At 37.8% G+C, this 18,414-nt stretch overlaps 1 long non-coding RNA gene across 1 annotated transcript in view; it reads left to right on the forward strand.

Moving 5' to 3' along the window:
* The first annotated feature begins 488 nt into the window (after positions 1 to 488).
* Positions 489 to 18,414, forward strand: part of LOC121074036 — a 68,965-nt gene continuing 51,039 nt past the window's right edge. The window contains exon 1 of the long non-coding RNA XR_005822077.1: positions 489 to 800. This is a non-coding gene — a long non-coding RNA (uncharacterized LOC121074036). The remainder of the gene's footprint in view (positions 801 to 18,414) is intronic.

Raw genomic sequence — 18,414 nt, forward strand, 5'->3', positions numbered from 1 at the left:
GCATATAAACATTTTACTTTCTACCTTTTTGTAGCTCTTTTCTGTGTCAGAAACTTGGTGATAAAAATCAGTTATGTGGGCATGTTAACTTTGTTATATTAAGCTATTCTATCACAACCTCTATATTTTGATTAACAGACCAAGCGATTTTCCACAACAAATAACAAGAAGTTCCTTGCAATCTGGTCTGAAAAACAACAAAAAACCCTGTTTTGCACAACAGTGTGGCCTAGAATGTATGGATATGCTGACTCCAGCCATTAGAGCCAGTGCTTAGTATTATAAACAAGTATATTTTGGCAGGTCGGAAACAACTTCTGGTGTGAGGGTTTAAAGCTCCCAGTATGTCTTGGGGCTGAGCTCATTTCCGTACAGTGTGAGAAATTCATTGTTTTTTCAGTTCCAATTTCATGAGTAAGAGGAAAATACTGCAAGAGCACTTGTGATTTGTGGTGGGAAAGCAGTAACAGTATGTTGTGCTGTGTGCATACGTGGCCTCAGGGCTTCCAGACTTCCTAGTCAATTAAAAAGTTTTAAGTTGAGTAAGTTCTATCCCTATCAGCGACAATGCAGGCTATCCCTGAATATTCAAAGAGCAATATTTCTCCAGATGAGTCACATTTTTAACTTAAATTTTGGTTACTGGTGTGGCTATGTCACATGATCAAAATGTATTTTCTGTTGCTTGTTGTACTGTGTTAAGAGAAAGGCATAGGAACGATGCGGCACTGGTCTAGCTGTGGCACTGCTTCTGGTCCCAGCAGTGGAACTTCTCAGTCCTCCGTGGAAGCGTCTTCTAGGTAATCTCCTGGGTTATAGAGCAAACTCACCTTTCTCCTAGCCCCAAATTAGGAGCCTTTAGGGGCTTTTAACAATGAAACATGGCAAGAAGCTGGCTTGAATTTTGGCTTCCTTGTGTCTTGTGAGTTTTTTTTGCTATGAAAAATGGTTATATCCGTTTATCACACAAGTTGCACAGCAAAGCAGGAGCCTTCAGTCTGGCAACAGCGACTCACATTCTTACCTGTCTCAAGAAATCTTTAAATAATGTCCTGCTGCAATGTCTGCTACTATGTTTGAAAACAATATAATGATAGAGAAACACCAAGTGGGTGAACTTATAATTGTATTGTAAATGTAGACAACAATACTGATATTTTAATTGCTAGAGGTAGGCTTCAGGGTTAATAATCCTTCGATATCCTGTTAGGTGATAATGTGTTCATAATGAATAAACTTGCCCATTTAGAGTGAATAAAAAGTCAGAGGATGTTATACTGATGAAATTAAAAACAGCACAATGTTTACCTGTGTTTTCTTCAGTTAGACACTGAATGGATGTTAGCTCACAGGTTTCAGAGCTGCTTTTATATTCAGTATGTGGGCACTCTTGCATAGTTTATTCTGAATTTCTGCCTGTGGAGATTGTGTACAGACACCCAACATTTCCTGAGGCTCATTGGCAAAGCAATTCTTATTGTGCACATACCCAATGGGAAAATTCAGCCTACTTTTTGTGTAGTTCTAAATCTTTAAGATAGTTATGACAGAGAGAATATAGCATTGGATAGAAATATGGAAGCAATTGGAGCAACTGGCATTACTTATTTGATGGTTTAGGCAAATGGTACGATATCTTATGATATATAAATGGTGTGGAGGCTGGAGAGGGACCTCTGCACCTCTCAGTGAGTCCTTGCTCATGGACTGCAGCAGAGAATGCCTGTTGCAAGCAAGCATTTCAGAAATGCAAAAGTGGAGTACGTAGGCACAATTCAGCAAATTCTTTTTCAACTTGTAAATAGCCATAGATCCTAGGAGAGGTGAAATAATGATTGAAAATAGTTTTTCCTGCTATTGGGAGTTGCCATTATACTCACATGTTGCTCTCCGCCAAAGCAATAAGGAAAAGAACATGAACAATTTTTTTCTTTTTCATATTGAGAAATTAACATAATGTGTATGTCAAGTAAGGTTAAGGTACAGAAAATATGTATGTGGTCTTTTGTAAAATACTAGACGTGCCCATGACTTATTGGTGTGAAAAGCTGTGTGTGTCTAGTATGGTGATGTAGTAGCCTCAGAGACAGCATGCAATGTGGCAGTTACTATGGTAACAAGATGTTTTTCATTGAAGAGCCATTAAAATGATGGCATATAAATAACATATGTACAGTACGTTGTCTTTGAGAGAGCAGTTCTTGTCCAAGGATTGTAAGCACATGCTTTCATTCCCCTATCCCCTTTCCTTTTTTTTTTTCCACCTCCTTCCCCAAATTCTTATGTTTTTGATCTCAGATGATCAGCCTGCCTTGTTTTTAACACATTGCCTCTTTGAAGCTGTACGGCTCGCAGACCTGATGTGGGGCAATTAGAGGTGACTGAATAATGGACTTGTTGTTAAGGGAAAGAATTGATGGACCGAAGACAAAAGGAAGTAAAGCATGTGAGGCTCATTCCACGATTCCTAAGCATGAGACTCAGCCAAGACTTACTCAGTTCAGAGTATGAGCTTCAAAAGTGTAGAAGAGTTTCTCCCAGTCACAATAATTGCTTTATTGTGCTTAATTTTAGGTACAGTAATTCTACGTACTTCAGCTAGGGTGACTTACAGTATTAAAGCTTATCAAGTGTTGAAACGTTTTCCTGATCTGGAGCTTGGCAGTTTCTTGCAGATTCTTGCAAGATCAAGACAGTGTATATTTGTAGAGACCAAATATTACAGAGACTTTGTTCCCACTTCTCCACCTGTTTGGAGAAGTCAGCAGTGCTAAGGCAGCCGAAAAGATAGGTAATTTCACTGTGGTGCAAACAGCAAAGAAGACAAATGTCTCTATTTTCCTACTGTCCTGCTATCCAGATTTGTACAGTGCAGAAGATATAGTTTGTATACCTAAGACTTAAGATTTGTTATTTATATGGGAAATTTCCAAAGCTGTACAATTTACAAAACTGAATGAAAATTTCCTGAGGTTACCATGATATGCTTTCACTAAAACAGTCATTCCTCTGTTGGGGGAAGTAGCTGGTACTACAAAAGGGGGATTTTAGACCACTCAATATTGTTCACTGCCCTGAAACAGGAAGTAAATATACTGTGGGGAGAAGAGGTGCATTTCAGCATTATTACACAATTGCAAAAGAAAACATAAAACAAACAAAAAAACCACTAACTGTTGGAAGGTGAAATGTTTTAATAAGAATGATGTCCTAATTCTGTACAAGAGAGTAAAATAACTGAAATTGAAGAATACATTTGCTGAGACTGGCATCCCCTGGATTAGAAGGCCGGTAGCAAGAGTCTTTGCTGTGCTGTGATGTAAGTTTATGCAAGCACCTACACCGTGAGGATGCATTCATAGAGGTGGGTGTAGCAAACCTAATTGGTAAAGCTATATACAATACCAGCCCCTCTACCGTCTAGTGGCAAAGTTACCCTTTGTCCACAAAAGGAAAAACAGTGGAAGTCCCCTGGGAAAGTGTAGGAGAATGTCAAGCAGGAACTGAAATTTAATACAAAGTAACAGCACAGTCCTTGAACTCAGTAGTGTGTGCAGCCAAATACCAACTGCTTCCTCTGTTTCTCTTACTACCACAAAAATTCTTGTGTTTACTGTTTATTGTTATTTTTCCTTTTTTGTCATTTTTCCAAACACTCATTTTCAGAGAAAAACCCCCAGTAGCATATCTGAAGAATATAAATGCTTGCGCTGGCAGTCACTAATTTGCAGTAGGAACATTCACTAATCTAAAACGATTCCATCCTAAAGTTCAGGTTAGCAAAATTCCACTGTTAATTATTCCAAATTACTTCAGCGAAGCAGAGAATGTAAATGAAAGAAAAGAAAGAGCTGTGGTAAAAGTCTTGTACACGTGAGCCATGGCACCCACGGAGGGGCATGTGGATTGTCTGCTTACTGCCTTTGTAACACAAGGCACTGAAGAATAAATGGTCTTCTTGCAGCTGCAAAGAGGATTTAGCCACTGCTAGTGAGAGGTACATAATTCCCAGAGGACAGCCCTCACTGGAGACAGGAGCCTGCTGTTGTGTTTTGCTGTCCTGTGTTAGAAATTAAAGCTAGCCTGAATAATAATCAGATATGGAGTTGACTTGAAAAGGCTGATCGGGTTCATTGGTTCAAGAGCAGAAATATCTGTGTTTACTCCAAGGAATGATCAGTCTAAGTGTTCATATAGAAAGTAGTTTCTATTTCAAATTATATTCTTAGTAATAGTTTTATTTCCAGTTCTAAGAACAGAAGGTTATGAAACTTCTGTGACAGTGTGTGATAAATACAGGCAAATGCTGAATTTCTATGATGGTTCTATGTACATGCAGTCAAAACAAGGCTACACATTAAAAAAATAAAAATAAAAAAACATCAGGCATTATTAAGGTTGTAAATTAAGAGCTGAAACTGAAGGCTTGGAGGACAACCTTAATTTGATACCTTTCTATCTATGCATTATGATAGTGTTCTTAACTTGATGACCCTGTTTTTTCCTGAGGTTCCTCCTTTGGATAATTGCATAAATTTAGTCCTACTAATAGTGTAGTCCTACTAATAGTGCATTCCTGGACTAAGGAATAAGCTAAAGCTGCGCAACACTTTCTTTTAACAGAGATGGATAATTTTCATTGATCTCAGTCTCAGAAAAAATGTAGATGGACATGTGTAAGGTATGTTTCCATCCCTCCTAGATGAACAAGTCAACTTCTGTGACAGAAGAGTAAGCCAGCAGGGTTTGAGTGAAGTGGGTTAACTCTTGCTTCAAAATGGTAAAAGCAGAAACCATTAACTGGTGAAGTTGCACTGTGCAAATATATATATATATATATATATATATATATTTTTTTTTTCTGAAATGACACGTAGTAGAAAATAAAAAGTAAAATATTCAATTAGATTAATTAGGGGGCATGTCTTCATAATCCCCTATGAAACCTAGTTGTGATTCAAAAAAAAAAAAAAGATTCAAACTTATTTTATTGTTGAGAAATGAATATTTTTCTAGAGGAGACGTTTCACAAATATGTCTTTGGTAACATATGTGCAAATTGTGTTCCAGTTAACCCAGCCTGTAGCTGAGATCAGCAGCTATGAGATCCCAACAGTCTCATTCCCACATCCCATGTTTTTAAGGCAAAATAAACAAGTAATATGAAACAGAAATAGATGTTAAAGATTGAAATTTTTAAAATAAAAACTAAAAATAAAAACCACAAAATAAGTAGCTAGCTACCAGCTAACAATGTGTCAGTTACCTAGGGCAACAAACGATGGGTGGATATTGTGAAGCTACTGTCTGCTCTTGGTCTTGTGCTAAACAAGTCGTCTCTGCTGGCCTACACCATCAAGTGAAGCTGGTGGGATTCAGCTTGAGTACCAGAGGTATGTGTGCGCAGGCCCTCGTGTGGGATCTGTGCTGAAATTGGGGGTGCCACAGGAGCAACAGGAGAAGCCCATGAAGAGGAGGTGGTGCTCCATGAGGGTGCAGCCATGGCTCGCCTTTCCTCCGTCGCTCCTTGGCTGTGTTGTGCCTGCATCTGCTACTTCTGTGCGTGCCTTTTCTGACTCTCCTGTGCTTCTGTATTGATGCTTCTTAATCCAGGCATAGGTTTTAAATAAGTAGGGGCTAGTGGAGCACCAGTCACCTATGGGAGTTGGTTGATGAGTGGTACTGCACATGAAGTGATGTGGCTGAGCTGCTTGCTCTCCTAGAAAGAGTCTTGGTCTCTCCATTTATACTCTGGACAGGTTTTTCCTTTTGCTGCTTGTGGATGTATTTCATTGTTTCCAATAGCAGTAGAAATATGTATATTGGACATTATAACCTAGAGCTTGATATCAGTCCTTGCTCAATTGTTGCCATGTACCCCCTGTCCTTGTTGTAAGTATATATTCACACTCATTTCTCTAGTTAATGGCAAAACTATCCCAGGATTCTGCTGCTGATTTCACATTTTTGCTGTGAGGCTTTCTTCCTAAAGTCTCATTTGTATCGATCCTTTCAACTTTTTAAAAAAAGAATACTGTATAAATAATTTTCCTTCCATTTCCTCCTTCTACAAGCTTTTTTATTTATTTATTTATTTATTATATATAACCAATTTCAATAGAAAATCTTAAAAATCTAGATGAGGGAAGTCTGTCATTTATTTTTGAAGTGTGCATATCATACTTCTCCAATAACTAGCGTTAAGAACTTTACATTGATGGTGACTCTTTAGGCTTCCCAGGAAACACATAAGCTTCATAGAAGGTGTTTGTGTTTGGAAGTGGTGCAGTTTGTGTGGTGAGAGTTTTCATTTGCCTATCATCTAAAGATGTGTTCAGTTTCAGTTGCACAAAGCAATGAGGAATGAGAACAATGTTTTTCATTTCTAATGTTTTTGTTTCAATATAAGCAGCCATGACTTATTTTGTATAACTAATGCAAGGCAAGCTAGTTAAAAGTTGTGCATGCTAAACACACTTATGCTTTACATACCCGTGGTGGCTGAATCAAAGGGAGAGCTACCTTGGAGGAAGGATAAAGAATTACATTATATGCAGACTTTAAAAATGAAACAAAACAACAACAAAAAACCTGCATATGCTTTGGTATCCTATGAATAGGAAAGCATAAATAAGATGTTTGAACAGGGTACAATCCTTGAACCTGAGATATACAGGAAAAAGAACTTCAAGTTACCTCTTTAGAGCAAGGCAGGAAAGGTGTTTCTCTGTGGCATGGCTCTGCTTAATGGAGTAATTTAAACTCAACTTCAGCTTCATATATTCCAGTTATTTGAGACTGATGAGAGAAACTTATCTTTTTTATACAAGTTTGCTGCTGCTGGTTATGGAAAAAAAATGATATGCTGTTTATATAAATAGATAGTAGTTAACTTTATTTTCTTTAGTCTTTTTACTTCTTTCTTGCCAACAGAAATATATGGTGTACCAGGCTTTTTCTGGTCTAAATTGGACTTTTTTCTTTAGCTGCATGCTCGTTGTAATGCAAAACAGTAGGCAGCGATCCATGCAGGCTTCCATTTATAATATTAATACAAGCCATGTTCCATGCTAATACATCTCATTAATATTAAAGCAAGAAGTGTAAGACTGGTGAGTGCTTAATCATTTGCAATTAGCACCTAACAGCTAATTCAGTGGAGGGCTTTTAGGAGGAAAGAAGTGTGTATATGGAAGGGGGAAGAGGGAGGCAGCAGCAGTTTGCTAAATGCTAGTTGATTTAACTTAAAGTATTTAATACTGTGAAAACTTAGTAATTAGAAGAATTCTTGTCGCCAGACAGCTTTCCCTTAATTGATCGTATAAAAATAAAATAAAACCTTATTCTCCTTAGAAAAGAGAGCAATGGCAGGGTAAACCATAAAGGCCCTTTACTAATTTAATTGAGGATTGTTCTTACCGATAATTCTGTCGTTTAGGATTGTGTGAAGTTCAATCTGCTCAAGGCAAGGATCTTGTCTTTACTCAAATGCACAACACCATGCTCAACTTGTAGAACCATGTTGTTAGACTACTGAGCTACAAAATCTAGTTAGGTAAAAGGGGCCGTTGGTTATCTAGTTGAAGCAACTTTCTGGAATTCTTTACATGTGTCCGTGTAGCATTTTGCTGTGTGACAACTCTTCTGGTTTTGCAGCGGCTTGTGACCACTTGCTAATTTGTGGTTGTCTGCTTGGGAAACTTAACACAGATATAAACTCACACAAACATTTCTGTCCTTTTACGTACACCTACATGATTCTTCATGAATGTGCAGTATTCCTTTTGTGAATGGCAATGACTTTGGTGGGATGTGTGTGATTTTGGAAGAGAACACGGAACTGAAAGAAAGCTTTTCTCATATACCTTATTTATAAGAAAAATGGTAACACTTTCCCAGCCAGAGAACCACACAGTTAAGATTCAGAGTGCCTATACTTTTAGTATTGAGGAAAAATTACATCCAGTGATTATCAAGTAAATATTGATGAAATATCTGCCTTGTCTCCCACCTGTCTGTATTTCAAGGCCTCTAATGCTACTTGTCCATTTGCGTTAGTGTCTACTTCAGCTTGAATCTCCTCTTCAAAATATGTCTTTTGAGGAAAAGGGTGAATGGTACTCAGAGCAAGGCTTTAATAGCAGGACACATCTCTTTTCCTGGCTTTGCTTCTAATTTTCTGTGCTGCCTTGTATGAGACAAAACTTTCAGTTGAAAGCACCTGTGTATGTAATCAGAGAGGAAAAAAGTATTGCCTCTAACTGGGGATTTGAGTGTTTACTCTTAAGAAGTGCTTACGTTTTTTTTGGATAAAGATGCTGTATGCATATATACATTATATTATACATTTATGAATCATAGACAAAAACTGTTGCTCTTTGTAGAGGTCAGTGTCTAGCAAAACACAACAGAATAGAGGAAGAAGTAGCTTTACTGTCAACAATTTTGAGGAGAATTATGTAGCGTTTCCCACATTAGGGGAAGTCTGAGGAGATTTACATGGGGATGGGATCTAAGATGTCATACCTCCCACCTCTCTTTTTTCTCTCCATCCCCTGAGATAGCCTGGCCTGATACTCGGCATTTTGTTCTTTTGCTTTCTATTTTCCTTTTTGTCATGGCAGTTTGCATTTCATCCCTGTTTCATTTTCTTATGTCTGTGTAACCACCTCAGGGCTCTCCACTGATCTTCCTTCATGTAGTACTCCCCACATTCACGAGTCTTCATGATCTGAGAAGAAACAACCCGTTGCAGCTCACAGTTCACTGAACGTGGCAGATAAGAACAAGCTTTACCATGGAGGTTGGAAACCATTTCATCTCTGGACCTACTTATGCTGAATATTTCCAAACAGTTCTTATGTTTTGGCCAATTTTCACCCATATCATAATGGCTGAAGAAACCTAGTGACTCTTGGATGTTATGTGCTACTCATCAGGAAATGGAGGTCTACACTTGTTTCTCTCACAAGCCTTCCAGTGTAGAGATGCTGAGCAATGTTTTCCAAATACTCAACCGTCTCCAGCTTTGACAGTTAAGAAGTTAAATAAATAAATAAGTAAATAAATAAACCTAAAAGGGGTAGGGAAAGGGGAACTTGCAAATAAAGCTGTGCAGAAAATATTTCCAGATTATTACTATATTTAAAAAACAAAAAAAAAAATATTGGAGAGCCTCAAAATGATGGAGAGAAGTAAAAGGCTGTAACCTGACTCATTGGGAAGTTTAAAGTAAAAGGTTTTAGTAATTCAGGGGTGTGTTAAACCCAGCTTAGCCAGCTGGTCAAAAGAGGTGATTATCCCACTGTATTTAGCATTGGTACGGACCCACCTGGAGTATTTTGTGCAGTTCTGGGCTCCACAATTTTAAAAGGACGTTGAGGTACCTGAATGTCACCAGAAAAGAGCAATAAAGCTGGAGAGAAGGAGGTCGATGAGAGGTCCTCATTGCTGTCTACAGCTTCCTGAGGAGGTGAAATGGAGACAGAGATGCTTGTTTCTTCTTCCTGGTATCTAGTGACAAGGTTGATGGGAATGGCTCAAAGCCACATTGGGGGATGTTCAGACTAGACATTAGGAAAAGCTTCTCCACCAAGAGGGTAGTTAGACACTGGAATAGGCTTCCTAGGGAGATGATTGATGCCCTGTGCCTGTCCACGTTTAAGATGTGTTTGGCTTATGCTTATAGTGATGATTTAATTTTGGGTCACTCCAAAGTAGTCTGACAGTTGGACTTGATTTTTGTAAGTCCCTTCTAAATGGAACTGTTGTATTCAGCAATTAATTAGATAGCAGATGTAAAAAAAGGAAATGGCAAGCATCGTGAGAGCTTCAGAAGAGCATGATCCTTTTTCTGTTTTCTGTCTACCCCACCTTGACCAGCAAAATCTGTCTATCCTTGCTTTAAGAAATACAGAAAGGAGTGGGGTGATCAAGAAAAGAATAATGCTAAAAAGGTGCTAGATTAAATTAACAAAATGCTGTAATTTGCTTCTGTTAATGTGCTTCAGAGAAGGATTGGAAAAGCTGTTTAGAAAAAAAAAAAAAAAGAGAAGAAAGGGTTTCCCAAGAATAATTTCAGGATTCAAGATGAAGAAAGTGAGTGAAGTCAGCAGCTCACAGGAAGAGCAACTGTGTAGAGGGAAAAGAACAACAAAAGATGAAACAAATAATAGGAGACCTGACTAGAGAGAAGATGAAACAAAAGAAAACAAAGGAGAATCAAAGCAGGGGAAAATACAGAAGAGGGACATACAAGGGGAAAAGATTCAAAGATGCTTTTGAGAATATCTCAGTAACAGGAAGAGAGGGGTGAGCAGAGGCTTTTACTGGAGGGAAAAGAGAGGAAAGAACAGAGGAAGTATGAGCGTAGTAAAGAGATGACCAATGACCAATATTAAAATTCCTCTATGTAATCTCTTTGCACCTCTGCAAACCTTTGTCTAGGCACTCTCCTGTTCCAACCCCTTTCTGACATGAGAAAGCAGCAATCAGCCAGAGAGCCTGGGCCACACTGATAGGCAAGGTGAAAAAATCTCTTTGGAAAGGAAAGGACAGACCTCTCAAAAAGAAGTCCTTCACTTGTCAAATTAGTGTCTTTAATGAAAGGTTAAACCTGTAAATTACAATCTAACAAATGGGTTCACAGAAGACAGATTTCTTTTTATAGTAAGAAAAGAAGTAATACTGACAAAATATTATTACCTTGGAGAGACCATGACCAAGTTGCAAATCCCTCAGACAGCAGCATGCTCTCCTGCTGTTCTGCTGAGCTGGGCACTCCTACTTCTCCTGAAGGATTGACAGACAAACAGCTCCTCATTGATCGCTGTACTTTGAGCGGGCTTTGATTGTTACACTGAGGCTTCAGGAATATATACTATAACGATAGCTCTGCCAGAGCCCAGGCAGCTCAAAATAGAATCATTAAGTTCAGTCAAAAGGCTTATGTTTACATATTGTGAAGGATTTTTGGATTATATAAGTGGTGAACTTATAGAGCAGAGTGCTTAAGACAAAATTACAACAAAATCATAAAAATAAGATTGGGATCTGGGTTTTCTCTCATCTTTTCTATCCTATTTTGATCTTCTCTGTGTTTTTCTTTTTTTATGGTTTTGGTTGTTGTTTTGTGGGGTGGGTTACTCAGGTGAAGCCTGACAGGTGCGAGTGTGTAAATATAAGATTGCACTGGAGAGTTTACAAGATACTTGCTGTGGATCATATTAGCTGCATTTTTCCTTTGCAATTTACCCTTCATCTCTTTTAGAGACATTTTTTTGTGTGTTTTGTTTTTCCTTTAGCCTTCCAGATTTCATTCCTGAAAATTCTTCCCATCTTGCAAGTTGCTTGCTACTGAGGCCAGTTCCACTGGTGCTGGTCTCACATCACGAGGATGTAATAAGATTTTCACTTTCAAGTTCTTTGGGATGATAAGCTTTGGCTTTTGCTCACTGTTGGTGAAGGGCCCTTTTGATAATTAGAAATAATAAAAATCAAGTTGTTCAGGTGGGAAAGACTGGTCTCAAGAAATTACACTCTATGTAATTATTTCATTTCATCATGCACCACCGACTGTTTGCACATGATGTGTCTTCCTTAAAGTTTGCTTATGTTGCTGTTCAAAAGTTTCAGGCAAATCAAGAAACTTCCTTTCCAATCTGTAGAAGAGGTCATGAATATTCTTTTCTTCCAAATAAGATGCAGTTTTTAGTAGGACATGAATATAATAAATACGTTGTGCAAGGGTTATACTTCTAATTTTTCAGCAGTTCAGAATATTTAGTAATTTGTTGTCACATCAGGAAGTTTTAATTTGAGTGTTTTATTGTGCCATACATTTAGTAGCAATCTGATACTGGAGAGAGGAAATTACTGCAGTCTCTATTTTTCATGGTTTGTTTGAATGAATAATTAACTATCACACATGATTAATTTAAAATATTTAATAATAAAGCATTTCAGTGCACCTCATGCAACATCCTGTATCACTTTCACAGTGTGCTGCATATAAAAAATATGGTAGTAAAAAGTGGATGTAGAAAGCATAAGTGTTAGAACTGTGGAGCATGGCAGGAGTGACACTGCGGGCAGCGTGCTCTGTCCCTTTTGTACCTGGCTGAAAGACCACTAAATCAAATGATGGGGCAGAAGAAATGTCTGGTGAGAGCAATTTCCAACAGTGGGGAAAAAGCCTTTAAAAAAAAAGAAGTACGGAAGATATACAGAAATTTTAAATGGAACCAGAAGGAATGAGATGATTAATCAATTATATTTTTTTTTTAGGAAGGAAAGATTGATCTGGTTACTTTAGGGGGTATCAGATGTATTGCTAGTTGGGTGATCAGTATATGACTTTGTCACTGAATGGGTGTATACTCTAAGTCATTCAATGTTCTTTTGTCTCTGATTTTCCATGTGCAGAAGGAATAATGCTACATCTAACCATCCTGAGATCATAGGAAAGAAGCTGTAAGAACTTCAGTGTATTGAGTAACGTTACCAGTTTGCACCTAGGGGATTGCAGCTTGTAGAAATCAGTGCATTTTAGGAAATGGAGTTTGAAGCTGGTGTCAAACACAGAACAACAATAAGAGACAGAGAGTGGCTTAGCAAACTTGTAGGGTCTGGTGTTCTTCACTTGTAGAGAAATCTGAAAACAGAAATGAGAAGGTAATTGAGAAAGAGAATGGGAAGATGTAGAAAAGAGGAAGGAAAAATGACACAACTGCAGAAAATGCTTGGAAGATGCAGGTTTATGGAATTTTGTGTGTGCTCCCTGGGAGGAACTCAGGAGGCACCCCATCAGCCCCACCTCTCCTACAGGCTGTCTGTCTCAGGGTCTCGCACCTCCTTTCTCAGATGTACAATTGCAGAAGCCAGGGGAAGTACGATCTCAAAATGTTTGTTAAAATATGATATGCCATGTCCTTCCGTTATTGATGAGTACTTCCTGAAAACTTACTGTACATAAATTTATCACAGAATTTCTGGGCAAGGAAAACAGACTTTTCAAGCATAACCAACATTAATATACAAAAATCTGATGCTGTAACAGTCTGAGTTGCTAAAAACCCCCACTGGTTTCTGTGCAAAGCTGTGGTGTTTCTTTTTTTTTTTTTTTTTTTTTTATGAGAGGTGCACAGCAGCTTGCAGCACTGAACCAAAGCTGTGCTGTAGCGTAGTCTGTGCTGTGTGGAATACGTCTGCTTGGCACTTGCTGCTGGCTAGCTGAGTGAGTTTTATCTGGAAAAGAACCAGTTGCAGTTTTGTTTTCTTATAACGGTTTTATCATTAAACTTTTTCCTCTTTGTATCACTGAAATTTATTTTTAATTGGTCATTTTAACTTAGGCATTAAGTTCACTTTTCTTTAAAGAGGAGAATTCAGTGTTCTAGCCAATGTGATTTCTCCCAAGCACTTTCTTGCTCCTGGCTTGTGAACAAGAAGTTAGTGTGTCCAAAAAACCTCATTCCATTAGTCTGGCTGCAGTTTCTGAATAAACAACCTATTTTTAAACATCTTTTGATATTTCTAAGTAGACCAACTAGAAACAAAGTTAGCCAAGGTTAGAGGCATTTAGCCAGTTACATGCAGTTTGTCTGTCTTTCCTGCTGACCTCAAATTTGGGTCTCCTTTCCCACTCAGTGTGGGCAGGACAGAGCCCACCCTGTAATGATCTTTGGTTTATGAGAAGACGTAAAATGTGAGGCTGGTCGAAAGCTCATGAGATCTTAAGGAGTCCTTCCACTTACTTCAGTCAGCTTAGGAGCAGGCAGTATATGGAGGATGCAGAATATATCTGAGCTGTTGCTCCTGGAAAGTCCCTGAAGGACAACTAGTCCATAAAAAAAGTTTTGCTATCAGGCAGGCAGGGTATAGCCAGAATCTGTGGGAAATCTGAACAAATTCTAGGCAGTATCTGTTAATGGAGAAATCTTTAGATTTCTGTTCTTATTCCTCGGTGTCTTGTATCCACCCTTAACTCCCTGTTAATGTAATAAGTACATCTGTCACTTTGTCACAGAGCAAGCCAGGTTGAAATGACTGTAGTAAGATTTCGTGAGGGTCGGATATGTTAATGATACATACAAGGTCAGAAAGAAGAGTTTTAGCCACTGTTATCAGCAAAAACAAGGCAACTTTTTGTGGAAATTCCACATTGGGTAAATATAGTTAAAATATAATTTTATTTTTTCTTCTGGCAATTTTTCTGCTTCTTAGCGTACGTTAAGAATAAAAAGCCATATTATGCATTTCTAATAACATTTAAAGGAGGACTGAATTGGTTTGTGTTGTATGGAGTAGAGTTTGTTTCTCTACTGTATATCAAAGTTTTCTATGAGTCTTGAGAAGAAAGGCCTCTAAAAGGCAAAGTACAATTTCCATTATAGCACATTTTTCTTCTCATGCTATCTGTTTATACAGTGTGGATTTTTTAAAATAAATTATATAAATATTTATGCAAATGTTGATTTATTATTCAGTAATCAATCTTTGTTGGATGCATTATAGCATAATCAGTTGTATGTTAAAAAGCATTCAATTTCATGCCTAATTAACATATTATAAATTGTGGAGAGAAAATTAAATTATTATGGACAGTTTGCAAATGTAATACATAGTGTTCTTCAATAATTGCATGAATATTGGATGTAATGTGATGTGTTACTTCCACTCTCTTTTGTGCTCACTCTTTACTGCTAGAGGGGAATGAATGGGCTCCAAGGGACATGTACTGCACTGCCCCTAAGCAGCATCAGATTCCCATTAACATCAAAGCAAACCGCGTGGAGGCGCAGAGAACTGAATATGGCCCAGTGTGTGTAAATTAGATCAGCTCTGTGTAGGCATCTGGAATTTTGAAACACGTCTACCTTTTGAGGGGCAATTTCCTGTAACTTGATTATTTTGGCAAATAGCTGAATAGTTTGGGCCCAATCCTCCTCTTTGTTTAGTCAGTGGCAAACTTCCCAGTGACTTCAATGAGAACAGGACAAGATGCCAAAAAACATGTGTGTGGAGTGTAGCTATGCCTAATTTGACAGTGCTGTGAATTTTGCAAAAATTCCTGCTGTTGCCTTATTTTGTGCTATCTTTGCACTTCACGTAATAAATTTCTGCTTTCTGTAAAGAGAGTAATGATTTCTTGAGCAACTGCAGAGCCGTTATATATTGGTTCATAATATTTTCTTTGGGATCCCTCTCTCCCTGGGAATTTGAAGCCAGCTGTTTGCATTGCATTTACAGTGCTTAGGACCCAGGATTGTTGAAGATGGTAGAAGCTTGACTTTTGTCTAATTAAATGTAGCTTGTAATGGAAAATTTGATACAGTATACATAGCTGGGGTCAAAAAATGAAGGGCAGAACGGAACTGCTTAGTTCTTTCAGCTGAACCATGCAAATTGGCTCCCAACTGAATTATTACTGTTAGCTGAATAACTGAGTAATCTTTGTTGTTTAGAGATAAATAATAATACATGTTAGTGAAGTTCACTGACAAATAAATCATCGAATGATTGAGATTATATAAATAATCATATTGGGAGAAAAAAACAACTTGAAAGGAAAGCTCCCTTCAGACGATAACAGGACAGTTTTGTAAACCACTTAAAGCTGTGATAAAATCCTACTTGACTGGCCCACGAGCAGATGTGACAAGTTGAATTTATTTCCTCTCTTACCAGGAAGCTTTGGAGGAAACTCTTAACATATGGTGCTTTTCACTTCCATCTAGAGCTATAAATGTTATTGGAAAAGGATGTTCCCAGGAGCAGCAAGTTTCTGACGTTTCTGCCAAATGGACTCCAAATGATCCTTCTGTGGTTCTGAATTCCCTGAGTTCTTAGGAGCTGGCAGCCAAGAATCTCTGATCTAAACACAACTCACTAATTTAATTATTTTATTATAGATCTGTGGAAGGCTCTTGCAGACCAGTGACTTTGCATCTGTATTGTATCTAGCTAGGCAGGAAACACAAGTTAGGAAAGTATAAATATTTTGTTTCTTAACTGCTTTTTGCTTGAAAACTTGGAAACCATTTCACACACAAACCAGTCATACAAGTGTGAATACAGATTAACAAGAAAGAGATAAAAGTAACATCAACTTTTGCTTTATTTTGAATATCTGTATTTCCGAGGCAGACCAAGTATTGTGTCCAGTAGGTAGGAGCAACAACAAATATTACAGCATACATCACAGCATAATGTTCTGCTGCTGCACGTGAGTCCTTCCTAAACCCCTTCCTCAGTGAGGGTAAATTAAGTACTTGTACAGGGAATAAAGCATTGAATCTCTTGTATCTGTCTTGTACTAGCACAACAAGTTCAGAAGAAACACTGAAGTGTATGTTTTTGTATAATGTTATTACAGAATATTTCATTTTAAGAAATTAAATGGCTAAATTTTCCATCTTTTCTTTTGAAAGGAAGCTACTGGCTAGAAAATAACATTTATTCTTTGATTATGAATTAGTCTCTGTGGTGCTTACTGCAGGAGAGTTTCATTTGTAACTTTAGGTGGAAGACTTGAAGGGAAGGGAGGGTTGTGTTTCAGGCAGAACCTGGTAACTCAGCAAACCACGAACTAACCTCCGGCCGTTACCAGAACCTGGTCCATGACTGTTGGAAACGTTTGCTGTGACCCTGAGCAAGTCCTTAGGCTCCGGGGTGAGCCCAGGGGATTTTTCAGTCAGTCAGCTCAGCTGTGGGTAAAATTTAGACGGAGCAATGCTGACAGAAATGCTTTGAGTTCCTTGCACATGGACATTTTTCCATGAAAGAGAAAGGATAAAGGTATGGCTGTCTGACACAGATAGTGTTTGATGAAAGAAAGGATATTTGAATTAAAATCCAGCTTTGTCTTGGGTGTGACAGTGTGATTTAGCTTTTAGGTGAGATGACATCCAGAGGTACCTAGACTGGATTGCTCTGACTCTACTATCAGTGAGCTTAAGCTTATGTGAGTGTCTAGGGGAGAAAAGTGGGGCTCCCATGAAAAATGAGGAAAAAACAGTGAAGCTAAGTGCCAAACACCTTTTCCTGATAACTACCTTTTCAAACAAAATGAGAAATAGAAGTCCATGCAGAGAATAAAATGATGATTTATCTGAGATCACAAGACTTAAGTCCAAGGATTTTAAGAACACACTCCAGAAAAATATTTCCAGTTTGTGAAGGGTGGAAATAAAAAATGGCAACAAGCACTTTTGCTGAAATTTGTGCTAGTGCTCTATAAAACAGGAAGAGCTGGAGCTGCTAAAAGACAGCAGATAAAACAAGGATTAACAGGGGTGCTAAAAATTTTGAAATCAGGAATAATCACTGAATATGACTGTTTAGAGTAATGTTTGTGTACATATATCTCAGAAATCACACTGAGAAAGGGGAATTTTACCCAAGGCACTTTGGAAAAATCAGTACTTTTGTTGGTCAGTGTTTCAAGAGAACTATCTTGAGAGGGAAGAACTGGATAAGAATCTAAAACGGGGATAAAAATGATAAAAATCAGTTGTGCTCTTACTGCGTGGCTTGGTATGGCTTCAAAATGTTTTTCTCTTCCCTGAAGGTGCCAATGTCTGAAACAGAGATTGGAAAAAAATATATAAGTATCCATAAAGGATTAGATTCTGAGAGGGTGATATTAATACAACTCTAGTGCTTTACCCTGCAATTCTGATTTGTGAAAAATCTCCATCGATTTTGTTAATTTGTCCTGAATATTGTAGGAGCAAATTATAGCATCTCCCTTTGGGTACACTCAGATGCAGACAGAGAACCCAGGCTATGCTCATCACGATGGTACCTGCTTAGAGCTATGTCTGGACATCATGCAACAGCGTGAAAGAGTTCTCTCCACTCTTCGCTGAAGGGGAACAGAGTCCAGTTCCATCCTTGATTTGCAGTTCAGATTCCCACATTGTTATTGCTGGGTTGCTATTTATCACATTAAATTATACCGTAAATGTCTGATGCCAGACTTAAGTGCAGAGATATAAATGGTATTTGATATTTTTCTGAACTAAAGATTATTTTGGCACTTAAATGCTGTTAGACATTTACTATCATGCTTTACAGCTTCAAAACATATGACATAATATTTCTTAACATTTTAACTATCCTAAAAATTTGTAACTAAGCACTTGATTTAGATTCAGTAAGTTACTGTATGTTAAATAAATGCTAACTCAAGAGAAAACAGTTATTTAGTCAAATTTTGTTTTCATTTGCATCTGTGCAACCTCACTAAATTCACTGCAGTACATCCAGAGACACAATTTGGACAGTAAATTAGCAAATCTTCTTATGTAGTGGAGCTGTTAAACCTCAGTAAAAATATTTTAATAATCAATTGCTATTTAATTAACATGCAATTGCTGTCTTAGTAAATCTAAATTAAATCCCCATTTTAGC

The sequence above is a fragment of the Cygnus olor genome, chromosome 8 (genome assembly GCF_009769625.2).
Source record: "Cygnus olor isolate bCygOlo1 chromosome 8, bCygOlo1.pri.v2, whole genome shotgun sequence".
In the NCBI taxonomy this organism is placed as follows: Eukaryota; Metazoa; Chordata; class Aves; order Anseriformes; family Anatidae; genus Cygnus; species Cygnus olor.